This window comes from Dipteris shenzhenensis, chromosome 16, assembly GCF_047967505.1.
Source record: "Dipteris shenzhenensis isolate YYH24624 ecotype China chromosome 16, Dip_SZ_1.0, whole genome shotgun sequence".
NCBI lineage: Eukaryota > Viridiplantae > Streptophyta > Polypodiopsida > Gleicheniales > Dipteridaceae > Dipteris > Dipteris shenzhenensis.
This window is the reverse complement of record NC_141611.1, coordinates 23,866,865-23,885,981: the sequence shown is the minus strand read 5'-3', so window position 1 is coordinate 23,885,981 and position 19,117 is coordinate 23,866,865.

Genomic DNA, 19,117 nt, shown 5'->3' with positions numbered 1-19,117 from the left:
AAGGAGGAAGGATGAGCAATGGATGTAGAGGCTTCTGAATGCTGATCCATCTCGGTGAATAGCAAAACTGAATAACTGAAACATAAATAAATGTACTTACTTTCTGTGCTAGCCTGAGCTGAAAACAGAGTCGCCTTACTGCCAAGGGACTCCTTCCTTCAGAGAGTGCTTTGATGAGGAAGAGTTGAGAGCCTATGGCTCTGATACCATGTTGAAAAATAGGAGGGAATGACTCACTCAAACCTCCACCCAAGATCTTTCCCACTCTTCTTGACACTCAACTCAGATAACTGATCACAGATGCAATAAACACTCACTCGGAGATAACTTAAACGGAGAGAGAGAATATTTTCATCCACCGGATGGTGGGCAGAAAACTGGCTCCAAGGGAGCAATACAAAACTCAGCCAAGTGTTGAGGAGAACTGATGGAACTCTCTCTGTCAAACTAGACCAGCTCTGAGTGCACAGCACAGCCTAGGAAGGAGGCTTTCTATCTTGCACTGGATGCTAGAATGAAGGAAGGAGTGGGCCTTTTATAGGCACTGTGCAGGCCCTCTGGATTGGCTGACCAGCAGGGTCGGTCCCCTGACTGGTGGCCGACCAGACTGTTCTGGAAATCCGAGCAGGGTTGGGCCGACTGGCCCTGCCATAGGCCCCTAAAAAAGGGTGCCCTGTGCAACTAGTCCATGGGACTGTTGACACCTCCAGGGAGGCACAGGGCCCCCTTATTTCTTTGCACTTTTTTGCAGGCAGCAACCAGCCCGTGTGCTGGTTGCCTATGATGACAGCCTGGGTCTCTCTTTCCTAGCCCTCCTACCTCTCATTGCCCCTTGTCCCCTCAAAACGGGGGCTCATAGGTGGGCACAGTGAGTCTCTAACATGAAGATGGGTGCCAAATGTTGTCAATTATATATAAGAAAAATTATGCTCAAGTACATGTATCAATGGATCTTTAAAAATGAAAGCTTCAATTAATTAAATCATTAGTATGCACCTGCTCACAATGCTCGGGAAGAATAAAAGTATCACTTTCATCGGTCCAATGTTTGGTGGAGTCTTTTGCGAAGAAATCGCTACTATCTTTTCTCACTATCACATGGGGACCGTTGTAAATAGTTCTAAACCATTTTACATCAAGAATGAAAATACTAAATCATCTGAAATCAACTTCATAGATGTCGCGTATGGTTTCACAATAATCCAACTGTGAGGAGAGAAGATTGGTATCCGAAGCACTTGTTCAGATATCTTGTGTGAAGTTAGCCATGACTCCACAATCATATGTGACTCTCTTTGAATCGATGCATTCCATGCGAAAATATCGTCCATATGACCATAATGCACTGTACTTCTGTAAAAGAGCATCATTAAAACAATGAAGATGCATCTATTTTATAGCGTATATTGCCACAAATAATTGCTTAATTACGTCAAGAGGTAAGAAACTTACATGCACCATACATCTAGATGATAACTCTTGCTCGTGCTCATTTATTGTCTCTCCATCACGTTCAGCTTTAGGTAGAGCCAGTTGTAGCCAATCAAGTGACATGTGAGTGGGGAGAAGAGCCAGATCCTGTGGATATGGTTGCGATCGCCTGTACATTACTCTCAATCTCGTCCTTGCATTTATTCTTTCTGCTTTGGCCACTTCATATCTCTCAATCCACTTTTGCATCTTAGGGCTATTAAGGTTACAAAACTTATTGAATTTCTCCATTTGCTCTTCGCTCATCTTTCTTTCAATCCATTTTCCTTGGGGAACCTCGCCAACGATGCGATCATCATCCTTGTTATGCCAAGCTTGCGGCATATCGGGATCCATGGATGCAAGAAACTCTGTGATATATACTAATGACTCTTGCACAAGCCATCCCTCTGCCATGCTTGCTTCTAGTCTTGCTCTTTGTCTTACAAATCCCTTTAAAGTTTTCATAAACCGCTCGAGAAAAAACATCCATCGACTATGAATGGTACCTGCAATAGCCACCTCATCAACTATGTGCACAGGCAAGTGGACTTGAGTTGTCATAATGCTCAAGGGAAAGTGCTTCTCAAGCAAGCATACGGCTTCAATGGATTCCACTCTAGCCTTCTCGATGCTCGATATGGAGATCTCTTTTTGAGATATCCACCTATTTCACATGTCCATGTAAGATATTTTCATAATAAGTCTACAGTTAATCAGCTTAAATTGAAGAAAATGCAATCAATGCGATTTGATAGTAAGCATACCTCACAATACCACAGATCTTGAATATAGCATTTCTAACATCTTCTTGTAAGCACCCTTTTATTGTAATTGGGAGGATGAACTATCAAAGCAACAAAGAAGTCATGTCAACAATATAACATAATCATAATTACATTAACGCATCACGATTATCGGTACACTAATTCTACTTAGAATACCTGTAAGACCTTGTGCCAATCATGGGACTTGAGCCCACTAAGCTTATTGTCCTTTGAAAATGCTCCTTTTAAGCAATGCATGTACCCTGTCGGTGTTTGAAAAGAGGCAATGTCTGCCTTGATTGCTGCCTCCTCGCTCGTAGAGAGGATCCACGTTGCTTTCGGGAGGATAAATTTTCCCGAAGCATGCACTTGGGGCCACAAACGAGACATGCTATTCATAGCACGCAAGTCTTCTCGCACTTCTCTCGAGTCTTTGGAACCAACCAAGTGTGCCCAAATAGTGGCCCCCACATTCTTGATGATATGCATGGGATCTAAGAGATGATTGATTTGTAACTGACCCCAATAAGGAAGCTCATGAAAGATCGATAGCCTCTTCGAGGCTCCTCTCCATTCACCCTCCAAGCTTGAATCCAGTCACTTGCCTTCAAATATGATGGTGGTGGATCAAGCTGACCTCCATGTGCGAGATGGTTGAGTGGAAGGTATCAAGCATGACCTTCATAAACATTTTCCTCATAAATTTAAAGTAGCGTGCAAGCGATTTCAAACCCAGTCCACAAACAAGACAAGTATAGTACCCACTTATAATAAGTCCTGCACGTGTGCATGAATGTGTTAGTATAAGACATGCGTGTGAAAGAGAGTCATAAAAGCATAATCCCTCATATAAGACATGAATGTAGAGACACAACCACATACCTGCGCACTCTCCATATCCTAGGTAGTCATGCATGGTCCAGATCAAGATACCCCTGACCAAAATATCATTGGTATGTCTAGGAGCTCTGGAAATATCAAAGACCTGCACTCCTCTCCATAATATCTGTAACTCCTCTATCAAAGATGCCATGTACACGTCCATATTTTTTGCCTTGTACTTTCTTAGCACAAGTAGTGCAAGCATGAGGTGTCCCTTTTTTATTGTTAGCCATGGTGGGATATTGTAATTCACCATGACTATGGGCCATGTCGACCAAGATGTCGAGCATAACCCGAAAGGATTCACGCCGTCCATGGCGAGCCCAAGATGTAAGTTGCGTGGCTCCCTCGCCAAGTCCGGCCACTAATTATCTATGTGCTTCAAAGCTGCACAATCTGCGAGAACCCTCAATGTGTCATTGTTGGACCGATGAGATGCATGCCATGTCATCAACTCCGCTATGGATTTGCATCGGAACATGTGTTGTATTCTTGCAATGATGGGAAAGTGTCTCAAGACCTTTACCGGTATTCGCTCACCCTACAAGTCATCTCTATATCATTGTTCCCCACACTTTGGACAACTAGCCAAATCTCCATGCTCACGACGAAAGAGAATACAATCATTACAGCAAGCATGGATGGTGTCATAATCCATACCCACCGTTGTTAGCATCTTTTTCGCTTCCTCTCTTGATGTGGGCATGGTATTTGGTGCAGGCAACATCTTTTGGAGCAACCTATGACAATTCAAACATACATAGGCTTCAAACAATGATGATTCGGTATACACTATCCAAATAATGATTCTCAAAACAAACATGATGATTCTCAAAACAAACAATATCCAAATAATGAGTCAAATTAATGCAAGAGCTAACCTCATTAAGGCCGAGACACTTGTATCCGACCACCCATACTTTACTTGTAGATTCAAGATTGAGAGACAAGCACGTAGTTTAGACATCCTAGCATCGTCGTACAATTGTGTTGATTGCAACTCTCGCATTTTGACCTCAAACTCTGACATCACGTGTACATGGGATGTCATGCTCCTAAAAATAGAATCCATCATGTCCACCATACCCTCGTCATCATCCACGAGACTATAGTCTTGCTCAAAGTGTGAAGGTATATGTGTACCCTCGTCAGCCTCCTCATCCTGTTTTAAGATTTCGTGTAAATATAATATCTTGTACTTTCTAGTATCCAATAAGACTATGAACTTAAATAGCTTTGACTTACCGATAGTCCATCAACATGTGCAACACCAACGATGGGTACTGGTTCGGGCTCCTCCCCATACATCCACAAGTGGTGCATGATAATACGACGTTGATGTCGTACTTCTCACTTGCAATGAGTGCAATGATAGTATAACCTCTTCGTAGGCCACTTTGTGCTCCTGGGCATTGGTGCATCATCGGATGAGCTTCCACTCGTCCCTTCCATCTACACTTATAAAATCACAACATAAGTTGCAAGAAAATATATTAACAGTTATAAAATAGCATCTATGAGCTTCCCTTCAACATAGAACAAAAAGTGTCTTAAAGCGTCACTATATTGGCGATGTTTTGCTCTGTTCTGTCACTATATAGTGATGCTTTTAATTAAAAACGTCACTATATAGCGACGCTGTGGGTTAAAACCGAAACCCAACGCTACACGTGGCGCTTTCTTTAGCACTCTCTAATCTTTCAAGGAAGTCAGGCAATCTCTCCTCCCACCTATTTCCGATGACCTCCCACCTATTTCCGACAACCTCCCACTCTATTCTCCACTCCTCACCCTTCTTCTAGCTCTTGTGCTCCCTCTCCACCCTTCTTTCTCTTTGGTTTCTTGAAAGGAAGTTTTTCAAGAGGTGAATCTATTTCAACAATGTAGGTTATTTGTTTGTTAGCTTTAGTTTTGTGAGTGCTTCTCCTTGTATTGCTAAACTTGTAAACTAGTTTTCATGCTTGTTTTCAAAGGATTGAAACAAAAAACGAGATTTCAAGAAAGAAAGAAGACTCACCTCTTCTAGTCTTTTTTGTATCTCTCTTCCTTCTCTTTCTCCTTGTCTCCTCAATCTCCTCCTTTCAAGAAGTTACTTTTGTAATCTCCTCCTTCCTCTAACATCTTATTTGAAAAATGGTATGTTTCCTCTCTTTTGTAGGGCCAGTCTATAACACCGAGCGGGACGTACTATTTCAGGTAAGTGCTTCCTCTTTTTTCCATTTGTTATTTTTGTTATTTGCATTGGCCTGCAGCTAGCGCCTTAAGCGCTAGTTGCAGTGATGGGCATAGGAACCCTCTCTTCCCCTCTCTTTCCTCTTCTTTCCCTCTTCTCTCCTCTTCTTTTCCTCCTTTCCTTCTTCTCTCCTTCAATCTTTCAATCTCTTTCCTCCTCTTTTTCCCTCTTTCCTTTCCCTCTTCTTCTCTCTTTCTTTCCCTCTTTTTCCCTCTTTCCTTTCCCTCTTCTTCTCTCTTTCCCCCTTCTCTTATGCTCATGTATAAGCATAAGCATGAGCATATGGTTATGCTTATGCTTATGCATGAGCATAAGAGAAGTAGACATATGCTCATGCATAAGCATGAGCATATGTCTCTTTTTCCCTCTTTACTTTCCCTCTTCTTCTCTCTTTTTTTTCCTCTTTCTCATTTTTAAATCTCTCGTTCCTTTCCCTCTTCTTCTCTCTTTTCCTCTTTTTCCCTCTTTCCTTTCCCTCTTCTTCTCTCTTTCCCACTTCTCTTATGCTCATGCATAAGCATAAGCATGAGCATATGTCTCCTTCTCTTATGCTCATGCATAAGACTGCATGAGCATAAGAGAAGGAGACATATGCTCATGCTTATGCTTATGCATGAGCATAAGAGAAGTAGACATAAGCATGAGCATATGTCTCTTTTTCCTCTTTACTTTCCCTCTTCTTCTCTCTTTCTTTCCCTCTTTCCTCTTTTCCAATCTCTCCTTCCTTTCCCTCTTCGTCTCTCTTCTCCTCTTTTCCCCCTCTTTTCCCTCTTTCATGCTCATGTTCTTATGCTCATGCATAAGCATAAGCATGAGCATATGTGTACGTCTCTTATGCTTATGCTTATGCTTATGCATAAGACTCCTCTTATGCATAAGCATAAGCATGAGCATAAGAGAAGAAGACATATGCCCATGCTTATGCTTATGCATGGGCATAAGAGAAGTAGACATATGCTCATGGATAAGCATGAGCATATGTCTCTTTTTTCCTCTTTCCTTTCCCTCTTCTTCTCTCTTCTCCTCTTTTTCCTCCTCTTTTCCCTCTTTCATGCTCATGTTCTTATGCTCATGCATAAGCATAAGCATGAGCATATGTCTACGTCTCTTATGCTTATGCATAAGACTCCTCTTATGCATAAGCATAAGCATGATCATACTTAAGATAAGAAGACATATGCTCATGCTTATGCTTAAGTATGAGCATAAGAGAAGCAGACATATGCTCCTCTTTTCCCTCCTATTCTCCTCTTTTCCTCTTCTTCCTCTTTTCTTCTTCCTCTTCTTTCTCTCTTCTTCCTCTTCTCTCCCTCTTCTTCCTCTTCTTTCCCTCTTTCCTTTCCCTCTTCTTCCTCTTCTCCTCCACTTTCTCTTTTCCCTCTTCTTCCTCTTCTTTTCCGCTTTCCTTTCCCTCTTCTTCCTCTTCTCCTCCACTTTCTCTTTTCCCTCTTCTCTCCCTCTTCTTCCTCTTCTTTCCCTCTTTCCTTTCTCTCTTCTTCCTCTTCTTCTCCACTTTCTTCCTCTTCTCCGTCTCTTATGCTTATGCTTATGCATAAGACTCCTCTTATGCATAAGCATAATCATAAGCATAAGAGAAGTAGACATATGCTCATGCATAAGCATGAGCATATGTCTCTTTTTCCCTCTTTCCTTTCCCTCTTATTCTCTCTTTCTTTCGCTCTTTCACCTTTTCCAATCTCTCTTTCCTTTCCCCCTTCTCTTATGCTCATGCATAAGCATAAGCATAAGCATATGTCTCTCTCTCTTATGCTTATGCTTATGCATATGTCTCCTCTTATGCATAAGCATAAGCATGAGCATAAGAGAAGGAGACATATGCTCATGCTTATTCTTAAGCATGAGCATACGAGAAGTAGACATATGCTCATGCATAAGCATGACCATATGTCTCTTTTTCCCTCTTTACTTTCCCTCTTCTTCTCTCTTTCTTTCCCTCTTTCCCCTTTTCCAATCTCTCTTTTCTTTCCCTCTTCTTCTCTCTTTCCCCCTTCTCTTATGCTCATGCATAAGCATAAGCATGAGCATATGTCTCCATCTCTTATGCTTATGCTTATGCATAAGACTCCTCTTATGCATAAATATAAGCATGAGCATCAGAGAAGTAGACATATGCTCATGCATAAGCATGAGCATATGTCTCTTTTTCCCTCTTTCTTTTCCCTCTTCTTCTCTCTTTCTTTCCCTCTTTCCCTTTTTCCAATCTCTCTTTCCTTTCTCCCTTCTCTTATGCTCATGCATAAGCATAAGCATGAGCATATGTCTCCATCTCTTATGCTTATGCTTATGCATAAGACTCCTCTTATGCATAAATATAAGCATGAGCATCAGAGAAGTAGACATATGCTCATGCATAAGCATGAGCATATGTCTCTTTTTCCCTCTTTCTTTTCCCTCTTCTTCTCTCTTTCTTTCCCTCTTTCCCTTTTTCCAATCTCTCTTTCCTTTCTCCCTTCTCTTATGCTCATGCATAAGCATAAGCATGAGCATATGTCTCCATCTCTTATGCTTATGCTTATCATGTATATGTCTTCTCTTTTCCTTTCCCTCTTCTTCCTCTTTTTCTTTGCCTATGCCTATGCTTATGTTTGTTTTTTGTTTTTTGTTTTCGTGTTTGTGTCCATGTTAGACATGGGATCACATCGCACATCCGACGAGTACGGACAGCCTCGCAGGAGGAGAGCTCACGATCTATATGCTCTAGAGGACTTTGATTCCTCTTAGGCGACTACCCCGAGGACTCCTTGGTTTGACTCCTCTCAAACCTAGCACTGCGACTACCCTTGGTCCGACTCCTCTCGGACGTAGCACTACCACTACCCCTCGGGGAACTCCTTTGCTAGCTGTGCATGGCTTTGTCAGGAGTCTCGACGAGTTTGTAGCGCAGATGAGCGATGAGGAGGCAGCAAGATTGTTCTCTCTGCTATCTCAGAGGACCCCAAATGGTCATCAATAAATTAAAACAGAAATACCCTAGCCCGCCAAATTGGGAGTTTAATGAGGATTATATGCGAGAGCGCATGGGTTTGGTCTTGAAGCATCGTAGATCAACCTTGCGTACTTCCATCACAAAGGGGTTGGCTAACCCAGCTGGGCAGACAAAGATGATTGTAAGTTCCTCAAGAAGCAGAATAGGGACCATCCCAAAATGTTCGAGGGTCAGAGGAGGGTTGCAAAGAGACGGCTGGACATCATAGGTACTTTGCACTTTGGTGCAGGCAGATGGTTGGCATTCGAAGCAACCATGGTAAGTCTACTTCTTCTCATTTAATGTATTGTTCTATTTGTCTTACTACATATTACATGCACTTTAGCTAACTCTAAATCTCGTAAATTGGATCCATAGCAAGCTACAATGGGTCATCTTCCTACAGATGCAGAGACACGATGCGCATTTCGCATAGGAACAAAGCCGTGGTTTATTGAGCAAGAGGCAATGGAAGTGACGGTCGATTGGGCTGAGGTGGCTGCTCGCATGGTATAAGTCTACTCTTACTTGTAATCTCACTTTTTAAATTGTTTTATTCTTTAAGTTCCAATCTAATTTTCAATTTATATGGTTCACTCTTAGGGTCAAAGCTCAAGCGTCCCATCACGGAAGGCAAGCGATCACTAGGGCCAGGGATCAGACGCACATGATGAGGATCAAGAAGAAGGCACAGCTCACAAGGACCAAGGATCCGGCCAACAGGATGAGGACAAGGACGAGGACGATTCGGATGAGTAGTAGTAGTAGTAGCAGTTTGCATTTTCTTCGCCATGTATGTCATTTTGTATATCCGCTCGTTTGAGCAATTTTGCATCACCCTTTCGAGAGGGTAATTTTGTAACAAACAATGTTGCATATGTTTGACATGTATATGCTTTTGTTGCTTGATCATTTCATTTGAGCGATTTTGTATCATCCTTTTCGCAATCCTTTTCGCAAGGGAAATTTTGTTATAAAAAACTTCTTTTTGTAATTACAAAAAAAAAAAAAGGATTAGTGGGGTTGAACAGGGCCATAGCAAGCCCTGTTTAGCCCCACTAATCCTTTTTTTTAGTTCTGTTAATCGTCGCTATACAGCGACGTTTACCAGTGTTGCTATATAGCGACAATTATCAGTGTCGCTATATAGCGATGTTTATCATCGTCGCTATATAGTGACGCTTTATAGCGATGGTTCTTTTTTGACACTTTTAATGACTTTAATAACGAAATTTGCACCCGTCAAAAAAAAATTTTTAATGTAAAAAGCATCGGTATTTTCATCGGAAAAGGGCCTATGCCTTGTAGTGATTATGATTAACTCTCGGCATGTTTTAGGACATTTGAGTCATCATCCTATTAAAAATTAATCTCTAGCCCCTTAAATTTGATCTCCACTCTTTTAAATTTCACCCCATTTTATGACTCCCATAGAGCTTTAGGTTTCAATACATCTCAGCCCACCTTTGACCCTTTGTAATTTAGCACTTTTGAATTTTTAGGCTGCATGCTTCCTTCTTTAATTTTTAAGTTGTTTTAATTTAGGTTTGTGGTTACACGTTCATCAAATCCGAAAGCTCAAACTACACACCCCAACATAGACACACATACACACATGCACAAATATGACCTTGATTGAAAATGAATCTTGGGTCATTAGGAAAATTTGGGACTCATTTTGGGGCCTTTTAATCTTAAAATTGAGAATATTCTCTCAAAAAAGGGAGGCATGGAATGTTTTTTGCAAATTAACTCAAAACTTGTCGGACTTCACATACTATGATGGGGTTCGGACATGGGAATGGAAAGATACAGGGAAGATTCCCTTCTTATAAGGGGATATGTCTAACAAGTTTTGAGCTAATTTGCAAAAATATTATGTGCCCCCTTTTTTTGGGAGAATATTCTCAAGTGAAATTCTCTCAGGGCCCCAAAATAAGTCTCGAATTCTCCTAATGCAATTTCATAGCTCAATGCAGGGGCTTAATAGATGTGATGATGACAAAGATGGCTTGCACACATCATATGCACGAGCGCACACACACATTCAAAACTTAGAATATGTGGTGAAGACAATAAGGGGACCAAAGATGTGAAGAGCACTAGATAAGTCACACAGCCCCCACACATCGACATAGACACACACATACATAGGGATTGCAAATCGACCTTGGGTTAATTTCAAATTTGCAAGGATGTGGCAAGGAGAATAATGGCACTTCTCAAATAGACCCAAGGTCGATTTGCAATATATATTAGAATATGTGTGTGTGGGGGGGGGGGGGATGTGTGTGTGTGTGTGTGTGTGTGTGTGTGAGAGAGAGAGAGAGAGAGAGAGAACATCAATGTATGTGTGTGTAAGTGATCATCAAATTGACCTTAGGTCGATTTGTAATGCCTAGCCATCATGCTCAACACTCTATGCCATCATTTCACAAATCGACCCAAGGTCAATTTCTAGTGTGTAGGGGGGTCTTAGAGTGTGTTTGTGTGTCTATGTAATGTCCAAGGACATGTTTGTGTGGCATGTCTATGTGTATGAGTGATCACTAATCTCTATGAAGTACAACTCAACCTAAGGTCAATTTGGAAACTCAAAAACATTTTGAATGTGTTTGTGTGTGCTTGAGTGAACACCAAGGTCAATTTTCAAGAGGGGCATGCTACTTTGGCATGCACATCTTTTGGGATTGCAACATTGTTACTAACCAATGGTTGTACAACACACTCACGATTCAAGATACCATTGAAACTGGACGCTACCATTAGTTGTAACATAAAGATTAATAATCACCTTGCATATATTTTGAAGTTAGCTAATATGGGATGAGGCATCCATGACTTATAAGTTTGCATTTGAAGCATTGGATAGATATCATGTTGAATGAGAAACTTTTTGGTGGAAAGGTGGTGTTTTTGGGGGGGGGATTTTAGGCAAGTCTGGCTACTACTTCCAAAGGCAAGATAAGAGGACATTTCCAATGCTACATTGTGTCACTCAAGGACTTGGAGGTGTGTACTAGCCAACATGGCAGCTACAGTATGATCTATTATGAATACAAGCTTGTTAATATATATACAATCTTGTTATGAATTTTGGTCTAATGAATGTTGGTCTTATTTGAAAAATCTTGATATTTGTTTTAGGACTTCCCTTTATGTCTTTAGTATTGGCCTTAATTTAAGGGCTTCAAATGAAAAATATATGGGTTCTTTAGAATGATGATAATTCAACTGAGCAGGAATTCATACAATGGGTTTTATACATTGGAAATGGAATAAGCGAATGTGTGAAAGAAGTTGTTATTGTAATTCCATAAAAAATGCTCTTGCAGACAAAGTCCATGGTAGGCTTGATTAGATGGGTGTAAAGAGGACTTGTAGGAGTTGTAGATTATGTAGCATATTTTTGAGACCACGCTCAGTATTGCACATCAAAACCTTGAGGTTAATGTAGCTAATACGACTCTAATACTACCACAATAAAGAGGAGGAAAAGGAGTATCTAAGCATGGACTCAATGGATAGCTCAGGTGAAGATTCTCTTTTATGTGCAATAGAGTATCTCAATAGTCTAGATGTTGGTTGTGGATACCCCATTCATTAATTAGTTTTGAAAAGAAATGCTCCAATGATTTTGTTATGCAATATGAATCCTCAACAAGGGTTGTGCAATGGCACCCAATTGATATGCAAAGAGTTTCATACAAAGGTGTTTGAAGCTAAAATTATTACCGATACCAATACTGGGGATAGACTATTCATTCCAAGGGCAACGTTCATTCTGAACAACCTAAAACTTCCATTTGATATGAGAAGAAGGCGATTTCTTATCCAATTGGCATTTGGCATGACAAGTCACAGGGCCAAACAAGGTTTGTTTTGGTCCTTTACTTGGTGACGCCAGTGTTCAGTCATGGGCAACTTTACGTGACAATATCACATGTCCGATCATCGAATGTTGTCAAGGTGTTCCTTCCAGAGAGAGTATATGATGCCAATGATGAGGATGTGGGAATGATTTCTACCACAAACATTGTATATAAGGAAGTTTTAGAATTGGCAATAATAAGAGCCTACGAGTATGCCATTGGTATGTCATTGGTCTTTCCTTGACAATGTTTGACTTTTATGATTTTTATGTATTCACTACTTAGAGAAAATTAATTTCCTTTAAGTTATGGGTTTTCTATATACTACAGATTATCTCTGTAAAAAGTATGGTTTAAAAATTCTTTTATTTTCTTTCCTGTATATAGATTGACACATACGTATCTACCTTTGCAATGGTATATAATGTCTAGATCGTTTACTTTTACCATCGAGATAGGAACGTATGTGGTAGGTACATAATTGCTTAATAGGCAAGCTCTATGTTGAACTATTTGATACAAAGGTTGTTAACTTTTAGAAATATATAGATCTCGAGGGTTGGGAATCTCTGGAGCACATGCAGACATTGCTAGACATTGGGTAGAAATATACATATCCCAAGAGGGCTAGGGATCTCTAGAGCATGCATAGATGTTGCTAGATCTACTAGAGCTATCAAGCTACCTTTGGTAGATTAACTGTATATTTTCTGTGGCATTTATGTTTTTGAAAATAAAAAATTCTTTGGATTATATATAATTGGTAAACATGCTATTTTTTTCTTTTAGGTTTGTTCTTGATTCAAGGTTTGTAATGAATCTCCACATCAACCATAGTTTGGGGGGGAGGATCCACTTGGGAATTTATGGTGTGATTGCATGGTAATTTCATGTTTGATGCTATTGTAGAAACCTTTGTATTCATTGAACCAAGGCTGGGGAGTGCTTTGTCTCTTGAAGCCTAAATATAGATTGCATGTCAAACGATGAAGGCTAAAAAGGTAGAGTTATCTTGTCAGCGTAGACATTCTTACAAGGATTACAAATGTGAACTAGCCCTTTCTTCTTGTATATGCAAATTCACTATTTACCGAGTGTAGCTTCCACAAAATATATCACCACATCTACAACAATGGTGCTTTTAATTGAAGAATAAAAGGACGATGTGCAACCTTGGCAATGAGTAGCATCTATCCATCTGTTGCCTTTGAGTGTCAAAATCAACCACGGCCTCTTTGGCTCCCCCTGCCTCTAGAGTTACCACGTCCTCCTCCATAGGACTGGTTTTCTTGAGTTTGCTGCATATTCTAATTTCTACCACAGCCTGCAGATCGGCCTCCTCTACCTCTGCCTCTATCTCTTCCAGCATTTGAGTAGAATATAGTTTCTTTTGAAGTTCCTCCTAAAGAAGATGCACCCCCATTTCTCTGCTCTTCAGAAATTAAAAGAGCAAACAACTCTTCAAAATCAGGAAATTTTTCACGGACGGCAATGGATGTCCGGAACTGTGCATAATCCTTTCCTAGACCATTCAAGGTCACAGAAACTAGATCATTATCTTCCACTGGTGACCCAATGGAAGCAAGTGCATCTGCAATTTTCTTCACCTTCATGTGGTAGTCATTTACTCAAATTTTCTCTCTGCACATTGTGCAACTTCTGTTTGAGCTACATTTTCCTGGCTTGCGTATTTGTGCTATACATTTTCGCCAAAGTATCCCATGCCTCCTTTGGCGTACTTGCATCTTGAATATGCACAATCATAGAATCCGAAATACTGATAGACAGCCAGTACATAACTTTTCTGGCTCTCTCATGCCATCCTTTAAATGCGTGCATTTCCTGTTGATTGGGAACATTAGGAAGAATTGGTTCTTCTTCATTTCCTGTCATGAACTCCCAATAGCCTTTTCCCATAAGGAAATTTGTCATTCTAAACTTCCATGCTTGGAAGTTGTTCTTGTCAAGCTTCTTTGTGACAATCTGTGAAAGAGCATCAGACGCCATTACAGAACACTACAAAATATTCTTTCACTACGAAAAACACAGCTTTTGCCTCACACGGGCAGATCTACAAAACTGACGAAAGTTGTATTTGACCACACAGTCACTTCCTAGTGATGATTTTGCATCAACAGGCAACAAGCATGATTCTGCAACTCCCAATATCTCTGCACACAGGCATATGATGCAATTTCTGTGGCAACTTTTCACCGACCAGCCGAGCAGTGGTTGCACAGCAAAAACAGGGCCTTTTTCTGAGTGCCTACGAAGAACTTCCGCCTTCAAAACGGGCCCCGAAATGGCCTCGAATTAGAAAAATAAAGTCACTCAGGGCTTCACCTTCTCCCATAGCATATACTACCCTCTCACCACCGCGAAGGGCGTCTCAATCTGAGACAGTGCACTCTTGCACTTCTGGCTGTACTACCTGCAGAGATTTGCTCCCAAACTCGAAATAGGAAAGCAACACTGGTTCTCTTACTAGGACACCGTGAACTTGGTTTGCTTTCTTGAGCTCCTTACCACGAACAAGGCTCTGATACCATGTGAATATAGTGGGAGAGAGGGAAGGAGTCTCACTTGTGGCTTTCTCACATGCACAATGGGGGAATACACACACAGGTGGAGGATGAAAATAGTTTTCCTCTTCTTAGTTGTGAAAGCCAAAAGAACTCTAGTACAAAGAAATAGAAGAACCCTATATGTGGGTCTCAAACCAAACTCAACTAACTAAGGTGGCATACTAACTGAGTCACAAACTAGAGTACATAAGGATAGCTATCATCCAGCTATTATTCGTGGGCGGTGTACCAACCACATCTGCAGCTAACAAGTCGGTGACATAAATGCACAATGGCCACCCTGGCATATCACGAGTGGAGCTCGATATCCCAACATTGTATGCCCTAATAAAAATAAAGGTTTGAAACATTTGCTAAGATTTGAAACTTTAATGAGAAAAAACTCAAAGATTCGCCAGGACTTACAACATTTTCTTCAAAATTCAAAAGAAAATAAAAAAATTTATAATTTGTTCGGTCAACATCATGAAACTAAAAAAACTAGCTATAAACTTTTGCCAGGATTTTATATTAATATATAAGTATAGCTTCGATAAAACCATCCTTGCTCCTCGTCCATCAATGTTGGCCATTTGCCTTTTGTGAGACGGTGAGATTGACTAGCTGCTTTATTGCCTAGTCTACTCCTCTTGTAGGAGGTCATTGTTGCAGTTAGGTGGCCGTTGAGGCATACTATGCCTTTGGCCACTGAGGGAGCCAATGCCTGTGAGCTTGCTGGAGATGTCATAGGGTTGGCTGTTTAGTCGAGGTGGAGTCGGCTGAGGCTTTGATACATAGCATGGAGATGGCTGCCTGTTTCCTTTGAACCTTACTCCCTCCAATGTTAAACTCTCAAAATGAACAGACGTTACAACCAAAAGAGATGAAAAGAGTAAGAAAAGAGAGGAAGAGAGTAAGACAGGAAGAGAGGAAGCGAGGAAGAGAGAGGAAAAAAGAGAAAAGAGAGAATGAGGGAACAAGATCAGGAAAAGAGAAAGAGAGTAAGAGGAAGAGGAAAAGAAAAAACGAGAGGAAGAGGAAGAGAGTAAAAGAGAGAAAAAAAGAAAGAGAGTAAGAGGAAGACGAAAAGAGAGAATGAGAGGAAGAGAAAGAGAAGAAAAGAGAGGGAAAGAGAAAGAGAAAAGAGAGGAAGAGAGAGAAAGAGGAGAAGAGGACGAGAGGAAAAGAGGAAGAAGAAAAGAGGAACAAAGAGGAAGAGAAAAAGAGGAAAAGAAAGGAAAAGTGAACAAGAGAACGAGAAGCAGAGAATAAGAGAGAGAGAGAGAGAGAGAGAGAGAGTGGAGGGAGATAAGGGTCCTACACCCATCACATTTGCTAGCACTTAAGGCAGTAGCAAATGCCCATTGTAAGATGAATAATACATAAAAAGAGAGAAGAATAGAGGTTCTATACCTAGAGCTAAAGAATAAAGGATGACCTTAGAGCAAACTAGTGGGTGAAGCAAAATATACTGGCTCACCTATAAAACAAAGCATACACCTCAATTTGTTTTAAAAAAACTAGCGGCCGACAGTAAAAAGAAAGGGAAACTATATTTTTTGACAAACTAGTGGGGTAAAGCAAAACTAGAGGGAAAGTAGAGGAAAACATAGGGGAAAAAAAACTTAGAAATCATGAAAGAAAGAAAAGAAAGAAAGAGAAGAGAAACATCCCTTGAATGAAAGGGAGGAAGAGGTTTGTTGCAGGACTTAGAGGTGGAGGTGGAGGGAGCTTAGTTTGTACGAAAGGAAAAAAACTTTGAATGGAGGGCGAAACTGGAGAAATGAGTGAAATAGAGTGTGAGGCATCGTAGGAAGAAAAGAGTAGACAGATTCGGCTTTTTTTTTCTAAGTAAGCATTGGTATATCATGACACTTACATGCAAGCGTGCTAAAAGTAGGTTCGAAAATTGGCTCGCAGTTTGCATGTCTATCTACGTGTCTATCTGCATGTCTAAAAGTGCATCTATCTATGCATCTATCAACGTGTCTAAAGTAAGTTTTAGATGCACCTATAGACACACTCCACAATACAGACACAGTGTTAGATGCGCTTTTAGATGCTCCACAGAGTTTTGACATTTACAACTCATCCAAGAATAAAATTTTGGGGTTTTTTATATGTAGGATGTCTTCATTTTTAACAAGTAGCTCGAGCGATGATGAATCCCTCCGTATCCACCATCGTGAAATGTGGCTGGAGCAAAAATCAAATGTGTGTGTGATCGATGTCGAGGAAACATGCATTGTGCATGCATAATTACACTCAATCACGTCTCAAAGTATGGAGAATGGGATGCAACCGTAAACATAGTAAGTGTTAAAGAGTTAAGGTTGATTGAGATATCTATGGGTGTTTATGTGTTTGAGTTATGATTCCGTTTTAATTTGATATAGGATGTAGTGCCACACCCGCATATGTTGCCCTATGCTTGTCATGAGGAGGCAAAGCGTTGGCGATATGAGGTGGGATCTTCAGGAGGGACTATTACGGATGCATGGAGTGATGGTGATAGTAGCCCTCTGCCATTACCTCATGAGGCCATGGAGGAGGAGGTGTTTGATGATATGGTGCGGGATTTATATGTCCATTAGTCCTCCAGTAGGGATGATAGCATGGAGTAGGACGATCTTTTTACCACATCGACTCCACTATTTGAGGGGTGCACATTCTTTGTTTTATGTTCCTCCATTGAGTTACTAAACTTGCAGACCATCTATGGATGGAGCAATACAAGTTTGAATGCATTACTCAAGTAAGCTTTAAAGTCTATTTTGCAAACATGGTGAATTATGCTAGTGGGTCATTTACTCGAATGCTTTTTCTCATTTATGGTATTCACGTGTAGGCTATTGTGTAAAATGCTTCCAAGGGAGAATAAATTATTGACCTCAAGAGATATGGCAAGGCATTAACATGTGACCTCTCTTGGAGGATTAGATTACAAGTGCATCCATGCATGCGTCAACGATTGCATTTTGTTTCGTGGACAACATAAGGATGCAAGAGAGTGTCCTACTTGTGGAGAGGCAAGATATAGAGTAGATCTCAAAACTTTGGATGTGCCTCATAAGGTTCTATGACATTTTCCCATAATCCCTCACGTCCAACATATGTTCATCGTGGGTAGATACACTACTCCTGTCAAGACAACCTACCACCACCACCATCGCAGAGGAGATACATGGAAGCACTTCTATCATGACGGGTTGATTACTGAGGAGCAGTATATCTGGGCTACTAGAGCGGCCCTCAAGGTATTTGAAAGTAATTAAATAATGTCAATATTATAAGTAAAGATTTAATTTTTTCATATATTGATATACGTTGTCCCTTGTTTACACGTCCCTGCACAAGAAGACGAGGAAGAAGACAAGGAAGGAGGCAGAGAAGGGAGCGTAGAAGGAAGCATGGAAGGAAGCGAGGATGTGGAGAACATAGATTAGTCGTAGAAGTAGTGCTACCTACTCTTTTTTGTACTTAAAGCCACTGGCTTGGCTTCGTGCCTCTTGTATATACACTCCTCTTATTTTTTGTACTTGAAGTCACATGACGTGGCTTAGCTTCATGCTATATGTACATACAAGCACTTTTTGAGCTTTCAATTTTATTGCATTTTGGAGTTGTAATGTTTTATTTAGAATTGTAATTAAAATGCGGTTGGCTATAAGAATTGAATTACACAATGTGGAAATGGGATTCCTGTAACTATATAGCATACACAACATACACAGCATTCTATAAATTAAAAAATATATATTATGTAACACGTCTATCAGTGCGTCTATAAACGCATCTATATACGCATAAGTCTGTTCGGGAAGCGTCTATTTATGCGTCTATAAAAGCGTCTATAAGACCATTTATAAATGCATCTGTATTACACGCGTTTAACGATGCGTCTGTCTATTTTTTAAATTTTTTAGCAAAGCATCTATTTAGGCATCTAGATGCGCATCTATATGCACGTCTGTCTGCTATATAGACGCGCTGTTAGACGTGGGTCTCTAAACGCGCAAATAAATGCACGCGTAAGTTTTTTTCAAAGTTCAGTAAACATGTCTGTGTGCGCATCTGTGGGCACTTTGTCTTGTTGTGTTTGCTGATGATTTGTGTTTATGAAGGACAATTCTCTTGTTATTCTATGCAATGGGATTTGGTAAAGATAGAGTAATGAAAGATGCTACTTGTGTGCTCATTTGTTGTGCATGCAAAAATGTGTCACCCATTGCTCGCAATCTATCGTGTGTGTTACTGTCATTTTCTGTGTAAGCTTTCATTGTTTCTCAGAGACTTGTTGTTATTGTGTTATCCATTTTTGTCATATATGAAGTGCAATATGT